Source organism: Pelophylax lessonae (assembly GCF_965119305.1).
Source record: "Pelophylax lessonae genome assembly, chromosome: 1".
Classification (NCBI taxonomy): Eukaryota; Metazoa; Chordata; class Amphibia; order Anura; family Ranidae; genus Pelophylax; species Pelophylax lessonae.
In genome coordinates, this window is record NC_138768.1 from 370,496,989 (window position 1) to 370,514,343 (window position 17,355).

The window sequence follows — 17,355 nt, forward strand, 5'->3', positions numbered from 1 at the left end:
CATAATCAACAGCAATATGTTTTACACAATCACATAATCAACAGCAATATGTTTTTAGTCCATCAACCTGGTTACATTAAACTGCAAAAAATCTCTTTTTAGTACATATACCACTATAATGTATTTTTTTACATAATACTGAACCAATATTTTTCATGTTTATTTTTATTTACTTAATTTAAAATATGAATTTATAATCTCAACATAAAGAGGAGCTTGAGCAAGGTTCCAAAAACTGTAGCTGCTGACTCAGACATTCGCCTGTCCTCACCATATCCGGTTATTCACTGATCGTTGGGTCCTGGTGCCAACATGTTAACTGTGGGAAGCTAGCAGTGGCTCCTGAAGCCCCGTACACACGTACCGATTGTCGGCCGACCGTTCGGCCGTCTTTTGTCAGGTGCTGTTTTGTTGGTTGAAAAGTGCTCAAGACTGCACACGAATTTTGTCAGCCAACAACAACCAACTGCAGAAGTGATGTCATGTTCTGGTGTACTTTTCATGTGTTTTTTCTTCACTGAGCATGCCCAGTCTTGATTATTACATTTTTGTCGGCCGAAATCTGTACTGACTGACGAACAATCGGCCGTTCTTTGTTGGCCAACAAAAATTTTAAAGCCTGCACACCAGATTTTGTTCGGCCGAAAAGTCGCAGTCGGTTGTCGGAAGCATCATACTGACAAGCTGACAATCGGCCGATCGGACGTTGGCCGAACATTTACGGCCGACAATCAGTACGTGTGTACGGGGCTTTACAGCTTCACAGTTGGCTTACCTCTGCGGATGCATAAAGTGGGAACAGGTACCTGCCTCCCCACTCCCCAAGAGGGAAGGGGGGTGGGAGAGCGGAACTTCCTCTTTTGGGTGATGTTCCCACTATAAAGATCACAAAACGGCTAGTGGAACAGTGGTTACCTGTATTGAGGGGGACCTATTAATCTTGTCCAGCAGCTAAACAAAAAAAAAAACAGGACCTTGATGTGACTAAAATGCTTCTGGAGATTTATTTTTTTGCCAAAACTATTTTAGTGCCGGTTCACACTTCTGCGATGCGGGAACACTGCGAATATGCAGCCTGTTCCCGCATCGCATCCGCACCTCTGGCAGTTCACACTGCCATATGCGATACGCAGGGGGTGTCAATTAAATGTTAACGACACCCCCCGTTTGATTGCATATCGCAGTGCGATCTGCAAGTACGCACAGAATCGGATTGCACAAGTGTGAACCACTGTGCGATCCGATCCTGAGGTGGCTCAAAAAATGCCTCCTGTGCGTGTTTGGTGCGGATGCGCAGCAAATTCAGCCATACAAAGTGTATGGCTGAACTCGCATCTGCACAGGAGATCGCATGTAATGAAGAAGCAGTGTGCTCCGAATTACATGCGATCTCGCAAGCCGCAATAATGTGAACCGGCACTTAATGACAAATTCTCTGCGTAATTAATGACTAAATATTTCTACCAAAAACATATATATATATATATATATATATATATATGTACAATATCTCACAAAAGTGAGATACTTTTCATGTGACAACACTTAAGAAATGACTCTTTGCTACAATGTAAAGTATAGTTACATAGTTAGTCAGATTGAAAAAAGACACAAGTGATGGACTCAACCAAAAAAAAGAAAACAGTATTGAAAACCCAGCCATACAATCCCATATACACAATCCTATACCTGCAGTTGATCCAGAGGAAGGTGGAAAAAAAGCATGATCCAATTTGCTACAGCAGGGGAAATAAATTCTTTCCTGATACCCCCGAGAGGCAATCGGATATTCCCTGGATCAACTTTACCTAAAACAAAAATGTTAGTACCCATTTATATTATGTACACCTAGGAAAGGTCAGGCCTTTTTTAACGCAATCTAGCGAGCTAGCCAGAACCACCTCTGGAGGGAGTCTATTCCACATTTTCACAGCTCTTACGGTGAAGAAAACTTCCGTATTTGGAGACAAAATCTGTTTTCCCTTTAGGTGTGAAGAGTGCCCCCTTGTTCTCTGTGTTGACCTTAAAGTGAACAACTCAACACCAAGTTCACTATATGGACCCCTTATGTATTTATACATGTTGATCATATCCCCCCTTAACCACTTAAGCCCTGGAAGATTTGGCTGCTCAAAGACCAGACCCTATTTTGCGATTCGGCACTGCGTGAATTTAACGGACAATTGCACGGTCGTGCGACACTGTATCCAAACAAAATTGACGTCCTTTTTTTCCCACAAACAGAGCTTTCTTTTGGTGGTATTTGATCACCTGTACGATTTTTGTTTTTTGTTATTATATAAACAAGAAAAGAGCGACAATTTTGAAAAACTAACAATATTTTTCACAATTTTTTATATGAAATTCTCAAAAAAAATGTAAAAATCAAATTTTTGCAAACGTTATTGCATTTACTAACTACGGGAAAGATTTATGTAATTTTATTGTCTTTTTTTTTTACAAGTAATGGCGGCGATCTGCGATTTTTTTTTTTGGTTGACTGCGACATTGTGGCGGACAGGTCGGACCCCTGAATGACATTTTTGACACTTTTGGAAGTACCAGTGACATTACTACAGTAATCAGTGCTATAAATATGCACTGTTACTGTCAAAATGACACTGACAGGGAAGGGGTTAACTTTATTGGTGATCAAGGGGTTAAGTGTGTCCCTAGGGGCGTGATTCTAACTGTGGGGGGCGTGGCTTGTGATGTAATCACCGAGACATACGATCCTACATAGCAAGATCGCATAGCCTCTGTGCTTACATCAGGGAGAATGACAGACGGCTGGTCTGTCTTTCTCCATCTGCAGTGGGAGATCATGAGTGACCAGCGGACATTGGAACCGCCGGTCACTCGCGCTAGCTCCCCAGGTAACGAGCGGGAGCGGGAGCGCGCCTCCGGCAGGGCACACTCGCCCCCCACAGGCGGCTGAGCAAGTGACGTACCCCTACGTCACTTTGCCCAGCAGTGGCTGCCTGCCGCGGTATATCTGCGGTGGGAGGTCGTTATGTGGTTAATCTCCTCTTCTCAAGAGAGAATAAATTCAGTTCCTCTAATCTTTAGCGGAGGTCCTCCATGCCTCTTATCAGTTTGGTTGCCCTTCTCTGCACTTTCTCCAGTTCCCCCGATATCCTTTTTAAGAACTGGTATAGTTACATAAGTAGTAGTGAGTGTACAGCTTGTATAAAAGTGTAAAATTTCTGTTCCCTCAAAATAACTCAGCACACAGCCATTTTCTCCCAGGGTGGAACCTGCGCGACTTTTGTTAAGGTGTTGATATGCTGTGTTTTTTATTGTATCCACCATTTGGTGGATCTATGTTCATGCAGTAATATATTTTGTATGTTTCATACATTTTTAACCAATCAGAATAAATTATCAAATATTTTATCTGTGCCTTTAAAGTCCACGTTGTTTACAATATCCACACGATTTACACTGACATTAATGTCTAAACCTATGGCAACAAAAGTGAGTACACCCCTAAGTGAAAATTTCCAAATTGGGCCCAATTAGCCATTTTCCCTCCCCAGTGTCATGTGACTCGTTAGCGTTACAAGGTCTCAGGTGTGACTGGGGAGCAGGTGTGTTAAATTTGGTGGTATCGCTCTCACTCTCTCATACTAGTCACTGGAAGTTCAACATGGCACCTCATGGCAAAGAACTCTCTGAGGATTTGAAAAAATAATTGTTGCTCTACATTAAGTTGGCAAAGAGCTATAAGAAGATTGCCAAGACCCTGAAACTGAGCTGCAGCATGGTGGCCAAGACCATACAGCGGTTTAAAAAGGACAGGTTCCACTTAGAACTGGCCTCACCATGGTCGGCCAAAGAAGTTGAGTGCACATGCTCAGTGTCATATCCAGAGGTTGTCTTTGGAAAATAAACGTATGAGTGCTGTCAGCATTGTTGCAGAGGTTGAAAGGGTGGGAGGTCAGCCTGTCAGTGCTCAGACCAAACGCTGCACACTGCATCAAAGTGTCTGCATGGCTGTCGTCCCAGAAGGAGGCCTCTAATAAAGATGATGAACAAGAAAGCCCGCAGTTTGCTGAAGATAAGCACACTAAGGACATGGATTACTGGAACCATGTCCTGTGGTCTGATGAGACCAAGATAAACTTATTTGGTTCATATGGTGTCAAGCGTGTGGGGGCAACCAGGTGAGGAGTACAAAGACAAGTGTGTCTTGCCTACAGTCAAGCATGGTGGTGGGAGTGTCATGGTTTGGGGCTGCATGAGTGCTGCCAGCACTGGGGAGCTACAGTTCATTGAGGGGACCATGAATTCTAACATGTACTGGGACATATGATCCCCTCCCTTTGGGGATTGGGCCACAGGGCAGTATTCTAACAGGATAACCACCCCAAACACCCCTCCAAGATGACCGCTGCATTCCTATAGAAGCTGAGGGTAAAGGTGATGTGGACTGGCCAAGCATGTCTCCAGACCTAAACCCTATTGAGCATCTGTGGGGCATCTGTAGGGCATCCTGAAATGGAAGGTGGAACAGTGCAAGGTCTCTAACATCTACCAGTTCCGTGATGTCGACATGGAGGAGTGGAAGAGGACTCCAGTGGCAACCTGTGAAGCTCTGGTGAACTCCATGCCCAAGAGGGTTAAGGCAGTGCTGGATAATAATGATGGCCACACAAAATATTGACACTTTGGGCCCAATTTGGACATTTTCACTTAGGGGTATACTCACTTTTGTTACCAGTGGTTTAGACATTAATGGCTGTGTGTTGAGTTTTTTTGAGGGGACTGCAAATTTACATTGTTATACAAGCTGTACACTAACTACTTTACATTGAAGCAAAGTGTCATTTCTTCAGTGTCGTCACATGAAAAGATACAATAAAATATTTACAAAAATGTGAGGGGTGTACTCACTTTTGTGAGATACTGTATATAAGGAATTGTGAGCGCCTAGTTTTGCGCCTCCTCAGGGATCTAACCAACAAGGAGTCCAGCCATCTTTTGGGATCCGCTGGCAGGGTACCTAGTCAGCTCCTAGACCCCAGTGATGGGGCATAGTGGAGCGTCTGGAGGCCACTCCTTTAATTGGGAGGGGGCGGGACTGTCAGGACCTGGATAACCTTCTGATGACACTGTGCTTCCCAGAGCGGAAGGTTGTGGTTCTGTTGTCCACCAGTAGGTGTCTTCCAGTAGCCAGCAGATCCCAGTAATCAGTTTCCACCTGATGCTACCTGTTGGGAGTTTATTTAGGTCCTCCCCTACTAGTGTCTCCCGCTCTTGTGTTTTGCTGGAATTGCTGCTAACAGATACTGTCTGCCATTGATCCTGATCTTGCTCCTGCCCTGTACTCTATACCCAGCTGCCTTGTACCTGCTCTCCCTTGTTTCTGATCCCACTTTTAGTTCCCAAGTCCACCTTCTTTTTACAGATCTTTTTGTTAGGCCTATCATTATAAAGCAACACCTCTCCAACAGTTACTCGGCTCCAAAAAATGAAATACCATCATCATGCTTTACCTCCTAAAATATGTACTTTATTAAAATATTAAAGAAGCAGACTCACATATATTGTGCATTTAAATGCCAGTATACAAACAATAGGATCACTATTCAATTAATAGTACAGTGCCCCCTTAAGACCTGGGCTTCAGCATCATCTCAGCACATTGTGACCTACTTATTTCATAGGTCAGTCTCTTAAGGTGAGCGCATTGAGAGAAAGGTGGTGGAACTTACGTGAGAATTATCACACAAAAGCAGGCATGAGCACAGAGTAGAATTATATTCACTATAGACACGGACTTATATGAGGACTTTTTAGATTGTATATGAATGTTATATCACAGGATATGTGGATTATGCACACGTCATATGTAAATGAGTGGAATTTATCATTTATAATGTGTTTGTATTTTTCTTGCCAATGTTGTATTGGAGACATGGACACAGGTAGGTTGTGCTGCACTTTCTAAAGCAGTTTTATTGCCAAAATGCTGCTTGCCAGGAGGAATGGTGTTTAGGAGAGCTGGGCAAACGCCCTGTGTACATGGGGCCTTATGAGATTTATCATGAAATATGATTTGCTACTTCAAAAAAGTTTTACAGGACTATCCCATTCTTCCACTACTGCGTGTATATGTTTTAAGTACATCTCACATTTCTGTTTAGTGTCACATTCGTCTTCTCAGGGTTGACAGTGCAGGGGTCATTATTACGCATGAAAACCCCAGCACCGCCATCTTGGCTGTGGGAAGCCAGCTGTGTGCTACTTTTAGACTGGTCCTGCAACCTCCTAGGACCTGGGACGTGTCCCAAGAGATTAAGGGCAAGGGGCAAACTTCTGCTATACTAGTTACCAGCCTAGGTGAAAATAGCGGAAGTGGGAACAGATACCTGTGAGAAAAGGGTACCTACTCACTGAAAAAAAAAAATTCTGATAATGGTATTGAAGGTTGGAGGGAGGGGGAGGTATGTTGGGCAGAGGAGGATAAGCAGAACTTTCACTTTTAAGTGAAGTTCTGCTTTAGGCTGGTTTCAGACATGTAGCATTCGTAGTTCACAGCATGGGGTCTGGTGCGTCCCAGTTTACCAATTCAGCGTTGGAAATTTTGCCTGAAACAGGTTGGAATTTTTGCCTGAATTTGCACCTTATTTGGAACCAAAGACGCACAGGACCCTTTTTCAATGCAGACCGCGGCTGCACCAGAGCTATGGGAACCGACCCCATTGAGAGCCACCCATACGCTCCTGTCATGCAATCTGGATGCGGGGAAACCGTACCCAATTTGCATACGAGTAAGCCCAGCCTAAAACTGCATTGAGCATTTTTAATACAAACCATGTTTAAATGACTTCTTCTATGAGCCCTTATTAAATAAACCATTGTTAATGACGTAGACATGCAAGAATCTCACTTGTTTTTCATGAACAGCTAGAAGCTAAAATCATTTCACTAAAAAGGTCAGCTAGGATCCTGACTTGTGGTTATCTCTTGCTAATATTTTAAATGGAAACAGATGAAAACAACAAAAAACGTACTGTTTCATGAACGCAGCATAGTACGTTTAACCATCTATGAACCAATTCAGATCTTTTAAAAAAAAAAAAAAAAAATCATAAAAATGTTTAATGTCTACTATTAATATTACAGAATAATATCTTGAGTGCGACATAAATTATATTTTCAGTCTCTTTGTTTAATACATTTGGGAACTTAGTTGAGTTGAGTGTTAATCCTTGTGCATGTGTGTAAAGGATAAAGCTTCTACTGTGTGGTGGGTTTAGGGGTACACCTTAAAAAAAAAAAAGGACGGATCCCCTCCTGTTTTTTTTTTTTAGCTGATTGGATTGGAGGTAGGCAGATGAAAATGGACAAAACTCTGTTTTCATCTACTGCTCCATAGAGATGAATAAAGGGTCCAATTTACGATTGCCATCCTGTTCCCTTAAAGCATGTTATACAGCACAGCGCTATGCTGTGTTATTTGGCCCCTTCTATCATAAAATACCTGGCTGATCCTGCCTGGCTATGTCCTCCCCCCTGTAAACTGACCACAGTATACCATGGCTGCTGAGCCACTGTGGTCAGTTTACATGCCTCCATCATCCGCAGCCCCCCTGTCCTCCGCTATCCTTGCTCCCTGCCTGTCTGCTCCTGTGTCAGTACCCGTCCATCTCCTCCTTTTGCTGTAGTTTCATTTAAAGTTTCATATCCTGTCTACAGTCTGTTTAATAATCCTGTGTGCGCCAGTGTCTGTGTTTTATAAAAATAAGCCATTCTTTACAAGTTTTCAGAGCGCCTCATCACTCACGTGACCCGCTGCCTCTCTCCTCCTCTCCCCCTCCCCTCCTCCTCCCGACTGACATCAGTGAGGAATTCTCGGCCCCGCCCGCTGCAGGCAGCTGTCAGACAGGGAGAAGAGAGAGCCGACGGGTCACATGAGCGGTGCTCGGCCCTCTGAAAACTGGTAAAGAATGGCTTATTTTTTTAAAACTTATACACAGACACACAGGCACACAGGATTATTAAACAGACCAGACAGGATGGTATAAAGTGGCTTAACAAGGGGAAGTTAAGATTCCGGGGGGCATTTGCCCCTACCTGCGGATGCCCATGGGCAGTTGCTGCCCCCAGCGAAGTGCAATTCGTATCACTCTGCTTGTGACAGGAGCCAGCGCTGTACAGGAACCATCGGCTTATGCGGCTCTGCTCCGCAGCTTCCTCCACCGCCGGCTCCATTTACAACACTAAAGCTCTGGGATGGTGGGTCAGCAACCCTCAATCTTGGCCAGCCGACCACCATCCCAGAGCATGAGGTCGCGGGCCACATCAGAGGGCTTTGCGGGCCACCGATTGGGCATCCCTGGTGTAGACGGCAAAAGAATTGCTTTAAACGCTAGTGAAGTATATACTTTTAGACTGATAACCTAAAAATAACCTAACATAAAGGACACTTTTGCTTTAGTTTGGCCACTGTGATTTTCTAAAACTTTTATTAAATTCCAGTGCTGTGCCCATGCTTCCCTAGTTCTCAGTTTGTGCTTGTGTGAATGGCCTTCTGATTTTCTCCCTGAAGTCTTCAATGTGATAAAGTCAAATCTCAGGTATCTAATGCAATATAAGTTTCATTATTGGAGAGAAACTCTCTAAAGTTTGAAGCGATGCAGACACTGCAGGTTATCGCATTACAACAATATGATTGCATCAGGTGGTTACAATGAAGACAGACAACCAGAAATCAACTACAGGAGAGAGAACTGCGTGCAACAGCTAGAAAGTTTGATAAAAATCTAGCAATGCATATGCAGTAGCTTTACAAAGATGGGATTGTTTCTTCCCAACAAAATACTTTCTGGGGATATAAATAAACTTCCTGGAAATTGTCAGAAGTGGCCTGCGCCACAACAGGGCAGACCTGATTCAGGTCTGTCTGCGCCACCTGTGCCAGTTTCTATTTCAGAGTGAGACAGAAAAAAGTGCAAAGCTGGATACACACTATCTAACTTTTGTGGTTAGATTTCCTTCAGATTTACCTTTTCTATGTAGTGCAAGGGCCTGCCAGATTGCATACAAATTGAAAGTGTTTAGGTTTGACCTTATATTATATGGTTTTGGTAAGTCTAAAGGAAAAAATCTTCAGAAAATCTTATAGTGTGTATGGCCCACAAGTCTGCACCTGATCAACAGAGGGAATACAGCAGTTTTCCATATAGAAAACTGCAGCAAATTTCCACCTTGTCATACGCGACATGAGCGGTCACCAGATAGCTCACATCCCTCTCTCTGCCCATGCAGTGATTGCACTACATGAGCAGAGACTGCACAAGTTCAACACCCTTCACCACCCTCTGCTCTGAGCTAAGCAGAGGGTGGGTAAGGGCAGATAGATCATGCTGCTTTACATCTTACTATTCGCTGTGCTGCATGCAGTGCCTGTCACAGCCACAGAACAAAGAACAGATCGCTCCTAATTAGAGTGTTACTAAACCCAGGACTCTGCATTCACTATATCTGGTCTCTCACAGTACACAGAACATGGAAATGCAATTATTTTAGTAAATACAAACTGATAAATACCTTTTCTCATCAGCAGTATATAGCAGTCTTGTGACTCCTTTCAGTGTATGGCCGAGCACTGGATAAAGCGTGTAGGAGGAGTTTTAATTCTCTTCTGACTGTCCTATGAGGCTGCATGGCCCCTGACCCTCTGTCTGAACAGTGCTGATTGGCCCTGTGCTGATCACATGTACCCTCACAAAAAAACTCTCTAGTAATACAAACCAAACTGAGCATGTGCAGAGTGCCCCCAAGGCTCTGTTCTATCAGCAGATGAATTGGGAACTGTGGAAGAAGGGGAGGATCAAAGAAGACAGGATGAAACAGCCTTTTTAAACAATGTGGAGGATTAAACCTTAGGTTCCACAGTGAGTATAACCAGCCTGCTTTAATGCAAATACAGATTGATTTTACTGTTGTGGGTTTAGTAACACTTTAACAAAGGGACTTGTGCCCCTTTTGTCATTTAGAAGCAGCATCTGCTTAATGTTCTAAGTCAGGTGTGTCAAACTCCATTTCATTGCGGGCTCAGGGCTGCAGCAGCATTATGGTTGCCCTCAAAGAGTCGTTTGTATCTGTAAGACTAGATGTCCAGAGCCCCCGACCCCCTTACATCAGATGTTCAGAGCCCCCCCACCATAAGTTAATAGTCCCCCACCCTCCCTTACATCACAGTGCCCTTACCTTGTGCTGCTGCCAGTAAGAGACTGGGAAGCAAAAAGTGCAGGTTATGGAGGAGGACCAGAGGAGGGCTGGATTTAGCTGTCAGAATCTGCTAAATGCTGAGATTAGGGGAGGCAGAGATGAGGGGGTGCCAGGACTACACAGAGAGGTGCAGTATCTGTAGGAGGAGTTCTGTCCTCCATCTGCTGCCAGCTGATGAGATGAGAAGGGGGCAGAGATAAGCCTCTCTGCGGTTGCATGGAGAAGCACAGGATCAGTAGGAGGAGTTCTGTCCTCTTTGCTGATGCCAACTGCTAGGACAAGGTGGGGGAGGAGATGAGAGAGGTGCCACAGCTGCAGGAGAGGTGTGAGGGCCACATAAAATGGCCGGGCGGGCTGGATTAGGCCTGCGGGCCTTGTGTTTGGCACATGTGTTCTGAGTCGTGCAATCATTCCATGCAATTACCTAAACTTCCTGCACCAGGTGCGATCTTGTCATATGAGATGTGAGCTGACAGCAGATAGCTCACATCCCTTTCTCTCCTTGAACAGTGAATACACAGCATGAGCAGATACTGATCCTCCTCCTTCTGCTCTGAGCTGAGCGGGTCGGCAGGAACAGCTGTGAGATTGGAGTTTGCAGCTCCAGCTCTCTATTCTCTTTGCTGCATGCTGTGTTCACAGCCACAGAACAAAGAACTGACCCCTCCTTATAAACAAGGGGCTTGCACCCCTTTTGTGAATTAGAAGTAGCATATGCTCCATGTTCTAAATCAGGGGTGTCAAACTCAGTTGCATTGTGGGCCCCATCAGCATTATGATTGCCCTCAAAGGGCCGGTTGTATCCGTAAGACTAGATGTTCAGAGCATCCCCCCTTACATCAGATGTCAAGAGCTCCCTCACCTTTAGAAGTCAAGGGTCCCTCAATCTCCCTTACATCACAGTGCACCCCAGTTATCTTTTGCTGCTGTCAAGAAGAAGCTAGGGGTGGAGCTGCAAAGCAGAAAGTACAGGGTCTGGAGGAGGACCGGAGAAATACTGGAGTCTGCTGAATGCCGAGACCAGGGAAGATGGACACGAGGAGTTGCTGCACAGAGGGGTGGAGGATCCATAGGAGGAGTTCTGTCCTCCTCTCTGCTGCCAACACCTAAGATGGGGAGGGGGCAGAGAAAAGCTTCTCCGCACCTGCAAGGAGAAGGGCAGGACCTAAAGGAGGAGTTCTGTCCTCCTTTCTGCTGCTGACTGCTAAGACAAGGTGGAGTCAGAAACCAGGGGATTACTGCAGCTGCAAGAGAGGTGCGAGGGTCACATGAAATGGCCAGGAGGGCTGGATTTGGCCCGCGGGCCTTGTGTTTGACATGTGTTCTAAATTATGAAGTCGTGCAAGCTTGTGCTTGTGCATCTCTTTGTTAATTCTGAAGATTGTGCCTGCACAACTGTTTAACAATTTCCCCCCTTTAAATCTATCCCAAAGAAAAACACCAGTCTACATAAGAAAGGATGCTGTAATAAACGAGTAGCAACAAAAATCGAGAAAATCAACCAATAAGCACTTTAAAGTGTAACTCCACTTTTGGTGAGAAACAAACATTCCCCTCTGGGTGATCTCTGTACATTGCAAGGATTTTAACAAACTTTGTTGCAGATTCCTTCCTTTTGTTATTCTGAAGAAATCATTGTTTGCTCCTCTGTGCTGAGTGGGTCTTATGGGAGTGGTTTCATAATTATCTGTCAGCTGTGGCAGCTGCAGAGCTCTAATGAGGAAATCTGCTGGGTCTGCATCCCTTTAGATGTGATTTTCTATTGGGAGTATCTCACCAAAAATGACATTTTTGTTGCAGGGGATGCCAGAAATCTGACTTGTATCTTAGGCAGACGTCTGGGAAAATCGGTGAGCCAATCACACAAGCAGGAAAGGTTTCTGGGGTGTGGTCAGTATACATTCTGTGTACAGAACACCTCCAGGTAGCCAGATTGCATTGCATTTGTAGAAAATTACAACAGCTGCTTATTGAAAAGGAAAGTGAATTGTTAATAACATTCAATTACAATATGATTTGTGTCGCAATTGAATATACTATATTGCTTTTTTATTTATTTATTTATTTATTTTTTTAAATCTTTTTTATTGCTTTTGAACATACAAACAACAACAACAACTTAGTGCACAAGGTTCACCATATTGCCATACATGAGCACATAATCAACAGCCGCAAGCCACCCATGCAGGGGCAAGAAAATAACATTATGCAGCAAGCCAAGTCACAAAACTCATGGAACACAGACTGGAACACAACGGCGAGGAGGGAGCAGAGCTTTTTTCTTTATTTGCTATTTTTTTTCTGCATTGAAGTGGAGTTACCCTTTAACTTTTTTCTTTCAAAAGAGGCAGCAGTTTTTGTTTTTTCAGTACATTGCTTGACACTCTCTCATGCTTTGTTGCTGTGCCCAATCCTTCCATTATGCTATGTTGATTGACAGCACAGCTTACACAGAGTGAAGCATTAAATGCTGTTTTTGCTCTTTAAGATACTATCTTCTTTTTTTTTTTCTTGTTCAGACATATTCAATTGTGACATGTTTAGTAAGACAGGCCATACACAGGAGATTCACATCTGTCCACAGAGACAAGGAGACACCATAAATGGTACATTCCTTTTACATAAAGTGTTGCAGTTAGACCTTTATTTTTGGCCATACAGGTCTAGTAGTACAGTACAATTTTGAGGAGCATCACTGCTGGTGCTACAGCCATTAACTGAAACACATATCTTTTTGCAAGGTTGCTATTAATTAATTCACTAGTGTAAATTCAGATGCAAATTGAGTCACAGAGAATCGCAAACCATGACAATGGAAATCAAATTGGTTTTTATGGTGTCACTTCACATCAATGTGACTCAGCATGAAGAAATTTTGAAAAAAAGGTTCCTGTACTACTTTGGTATGATTCCAGTGCAATTTTGTCCCCATGGAATATGCAGAGTCAAGTAGCAGGGCTGGAACAAGTAGTGGGCAGGAGGGGGGCTGCCTTGGGCACAGTGGGGATTTTTGGGGGTTGTGCTAGGATGGGTGATTGGGGGGGGGGGTGTACTAGGAGAGTGGATTTCTGTTAGGAGGGGATATAGGGAGGATTTGTGCTGGTGGAGATGATTAAAGGGATTTGTGCTGGGAGGGGATTAGTGGTAGGAGAGGGGATTTAGGAAGGATTTGGGCTGGGATAGGGAGATTTGGAAGGGGGGATTTATGCTCAGAAAGGAAATCTGAAGGGTAGTGGATTTCTGTTAGGAAGGGGATTTGGAGGGGTTGTGCTAATAGGGATGGTTAGGGGGATTTGTGCTAAAAGGGGAAATTAGGGGAGGAGGATTAAGTGCTAGGAGGGAATATTTGTGTGTGTGTGGGGGGGGGGGGGGCTGCTTTTAGGGGGATTTGTACTGGAAGAGGGGGAAATATTTGGGGGGGAATTTTGGCTTGCAAAGGGAATTTATACTTAGGAGGTAAGTGTGAAGATTGGTGCTCACTTTTTTTTTGGGGGGGGGGGGCGGATTTTTGCTGACACATAATGCTTATACCAGAAATAATGGAGTAAGAATAAAAGACCAATAAGTCCCTACAACTCACTCACAGCGCTATGGATATGCATAATAAGTTGCTACTAAAGTGTGAAAATTAAATTGATAAAATTATATATTTATAAAACCATATATAGCAGCTGCTATTATTAAAAATAAACTTACAGTATATTGAAAGAGCTGTATATATTATTCAAACCAAGATTTTCCCTTATGAACCTATACACACTAGCAGAGCATGTAAGACTCAGTCTCCAAAGTCCACACACTCAAAACAAATGAGCCAAAGTTCATCAGTAGTATCAATAATAGAGTCCGTGGTATAATCAGGTGAATAATTCTTCTGTGCTTAAATGCATAAGATGATGTGCACCTTCACCGCACCTCTGTGGACCCCCTTTGGTAGTGCCCACGTACCTTCAAAACATGTATATTGCGCCTTATAGATCAATCCTCTGGCAAGGCTGCATGGACCACTCCCTTGAAAGACCGCAGACCACAGACCACCTGGACAGCATACGATCCACCGGATATCTCCCACTCCCAGCAATACCATGCAATCACAAGGGGGAACTCACAGTGTATACCATATAGACCATTTTTATTGCATTAAAATCATCAATAATGACACTCACATTTGCAGCATAGAAATATAGCGTAGTAGAACTGGGCACCCTCACGGCTGTGCGTACTAACACCGCTTGTGGTCCTCGTACTGTTCGCAGCTTGGTACCAGCTAACAGACTTCCGGGTTCCTGGGTGTGACGTCAGATGCTCCGGGTTGCCGGGGTGACTGTGTGCTCACGCTCTAACGCGTTTCATCACCAAAGGAGTTCAATGGAGGGCCGTGGACACTACCAAAGGGGGTCCACAGAGGTATGGTGAAGGTGCACATCATCTTATGTATTTAAGCACAGAAGAGTTATTCACCTGATTACACATAATGCTTATACGTTTTGGAGAAGTGGGGGGGGGCATTGTTTGGCATCTTCGCCCTGGGCGCTAGGTGACCTTGTCCCAGCACTGCCAAGTAGCATCCAAGTAGCACTAAATATTCACACTAAAAAGTCGTATCGTAGTAGTGTGAACTTAGCCAGAGGAGCCTGTAAAAATGTTTTGTCCAAATCAATAAAGGTATACATACAGTATATGTCTATTGTTTTGCCATGCCCTCTAGCCATTTTCTTCCTTTTGCCAAATGTCCCCCATTTTCCTTATCTTACTAAGTATTTTGTCTTATGCAAGCATCAGGTAATTAATAACATGGCCTTTAATCACGTGGACTTCCATTACATGAAGATCACAAGCTATGTGGAACTGTGAAGCCGCAGAGCTCGGTAATCTTAGGAAGTGACATAAGAAGCCATATATATATCTCAACTCTGGAACTCTGACCTATATAATATAATTTTACAGTTTAAGCAGAGTTAATTTTTGAATATACTGTTTTATTCTGCATTAAATTAATCAAGTGAGAATACATTAGGTCTCTATTATAAAGGATTTCTACTGTTTTAATGTTGAAAAATGTAAAGTAATGCACTTGGGGGCCAGAAACCAGAAAGCAAGCTACTCGCTAGGGGGGGAACCTCTGGGTGAGTCTAGGATGGAAAAGGACTTAGGGGTACTGGTAGACAACAGGCTTGGCAGTGGCATGCAATGCCAGGCCGCAGCAAGCAAAGCCAACAGAATACTGGGATGTATAAAAAAGGGGATTCACTCCAGAAATAAAGAGATTATTCTCCCACTCTACAAGACTCTGGTCCGGCCACATCTGGAGTATGCTGTCCAGTTCTGGGCACCGGTCCTCAGAAAGGATGTGCTGGAATTGGAAAGAGTCCAGAGAAGGGCAACAAAAATAATTAGGGGGATGGAGGACATCAGCTATGAGGAAAGACTACAAGCCCTGAACTTATTCTCTCTGGAGAAGAGACGATTGAGGGGGGATATGATATCAATGTATAAATACTGTACTGGCGACCTGAGCATAAGGAACAAACTATTCAGAGAAAGGAGATACAATAAGACACGTGGCCACTCACTAAAACTAGAGGAAAGGCGGTTTAACCTTAAAGTGCGTAAGGGGTTCTTCACTGTAAGAGCGGTAAGGATGTGGAATTCTCTTCCACAAGCAGTCGTATCAGCAGGGAGCATTGATAGTTTCAAAAAACTATTAGATGGACACCTTAAAGACCACAACATACAGGGGTATACAATGTACGGCTAAAAGCAAACACACACACACATCATAGGTTGAACTGGATGGACTCATGTCTTTTTTCAACCTCACTAACTATGTAACTATGTAACTATGTAACTATGTACTACATATATCACACATGTACCCATTAAAGCAGTATTAAACCCAAAAGCAAACATTTATTATATAGCAGCTGACTAATTCTTAGATGTGTGCTGTCGCACATCCTACAGAAAAAAAAATATTTGAGGTCCATCAGGAAATCCATATCAGGCCCTTAAAGCAGTATTAAACAATTATTATATCGCAGCTTACCCATTCTTAGATGTGATGTCTGTATTCGTTTCCTTTATTAGGTTTTCTTCTATTTTCATCCGTTTGATCCAGTCAGCAAGTCTGTTGTTTTTCAAAAGCACAAGCTCTCCAGCAGAATGTATCAGTTTACATGAATGAGGCAAACTACTGAACACTGGCAGGGTGATTAAAATGATCAGCTTTTATATACAGTATTCATGCAAAACCTTTATCTCAAAAGGAAAAACACTGTTTGCTATAACTGAATATAAATTAATTAAAGGGTAAGTTCACCTTTTTTCGAAATTACAGCTTTCCTATGTACCAATATACCATTACTGTACTTCTGTTGCAGAAAAAATGCTTTCTCTGTATTCTAGAGCACTCATTACTGTACCTCAGCCTCCAGTGTCTTCTATAGAAAACTCCTCCATCACTTCCTGCTATTCATCCTTGGGACATGAAAACCGAAGCAAATAGTTCAGCAGCTGACCTTATTAACACACACCCTGCACCTGCCTTCCCCTCCAGGAGATTTCTCCCACCCACCTCTGTAGTTACATGGAGACATTGTCAGTGAGCATTGTTCTCCCTGAATACACAGCCATTGCCCTCTTTTTTGCTGATTGATTGCACCTTATCTTCTTACATAGTACATTCATTTGGCAGAGTGTGAAGGAGCTGAGCAATCACATAACAGCCTATGTGGAACAGATGAAATGAAAAAACGTGAAGTGTGTCCCTGGAAGTCTGTAAAGCTTGTAATGCACGATACAATCTGACTGTACAATCTCCTTTATATCTACAATCAACCAATTAGTGCAAGGGCCTGCCTTATTGGATACAGAGTGATTGGATAGATAGGTGTTTCTTCCTAATATATCATTTTGGTAAATCTAAAAGAAGATTGTACAGAGTTTGTACAATTAGATTATATACTGTATGGCCACCTACATACACTTAAAATGAAATAGTTGCACTTTCTGTGCCATTTATTGTTAACAGCACCCCAAAATAGGCAAATGTATTTTTTGTTGCATGCAAAACACACGACAAACGCACAATATAAAATGTGCAAACCGCAATGC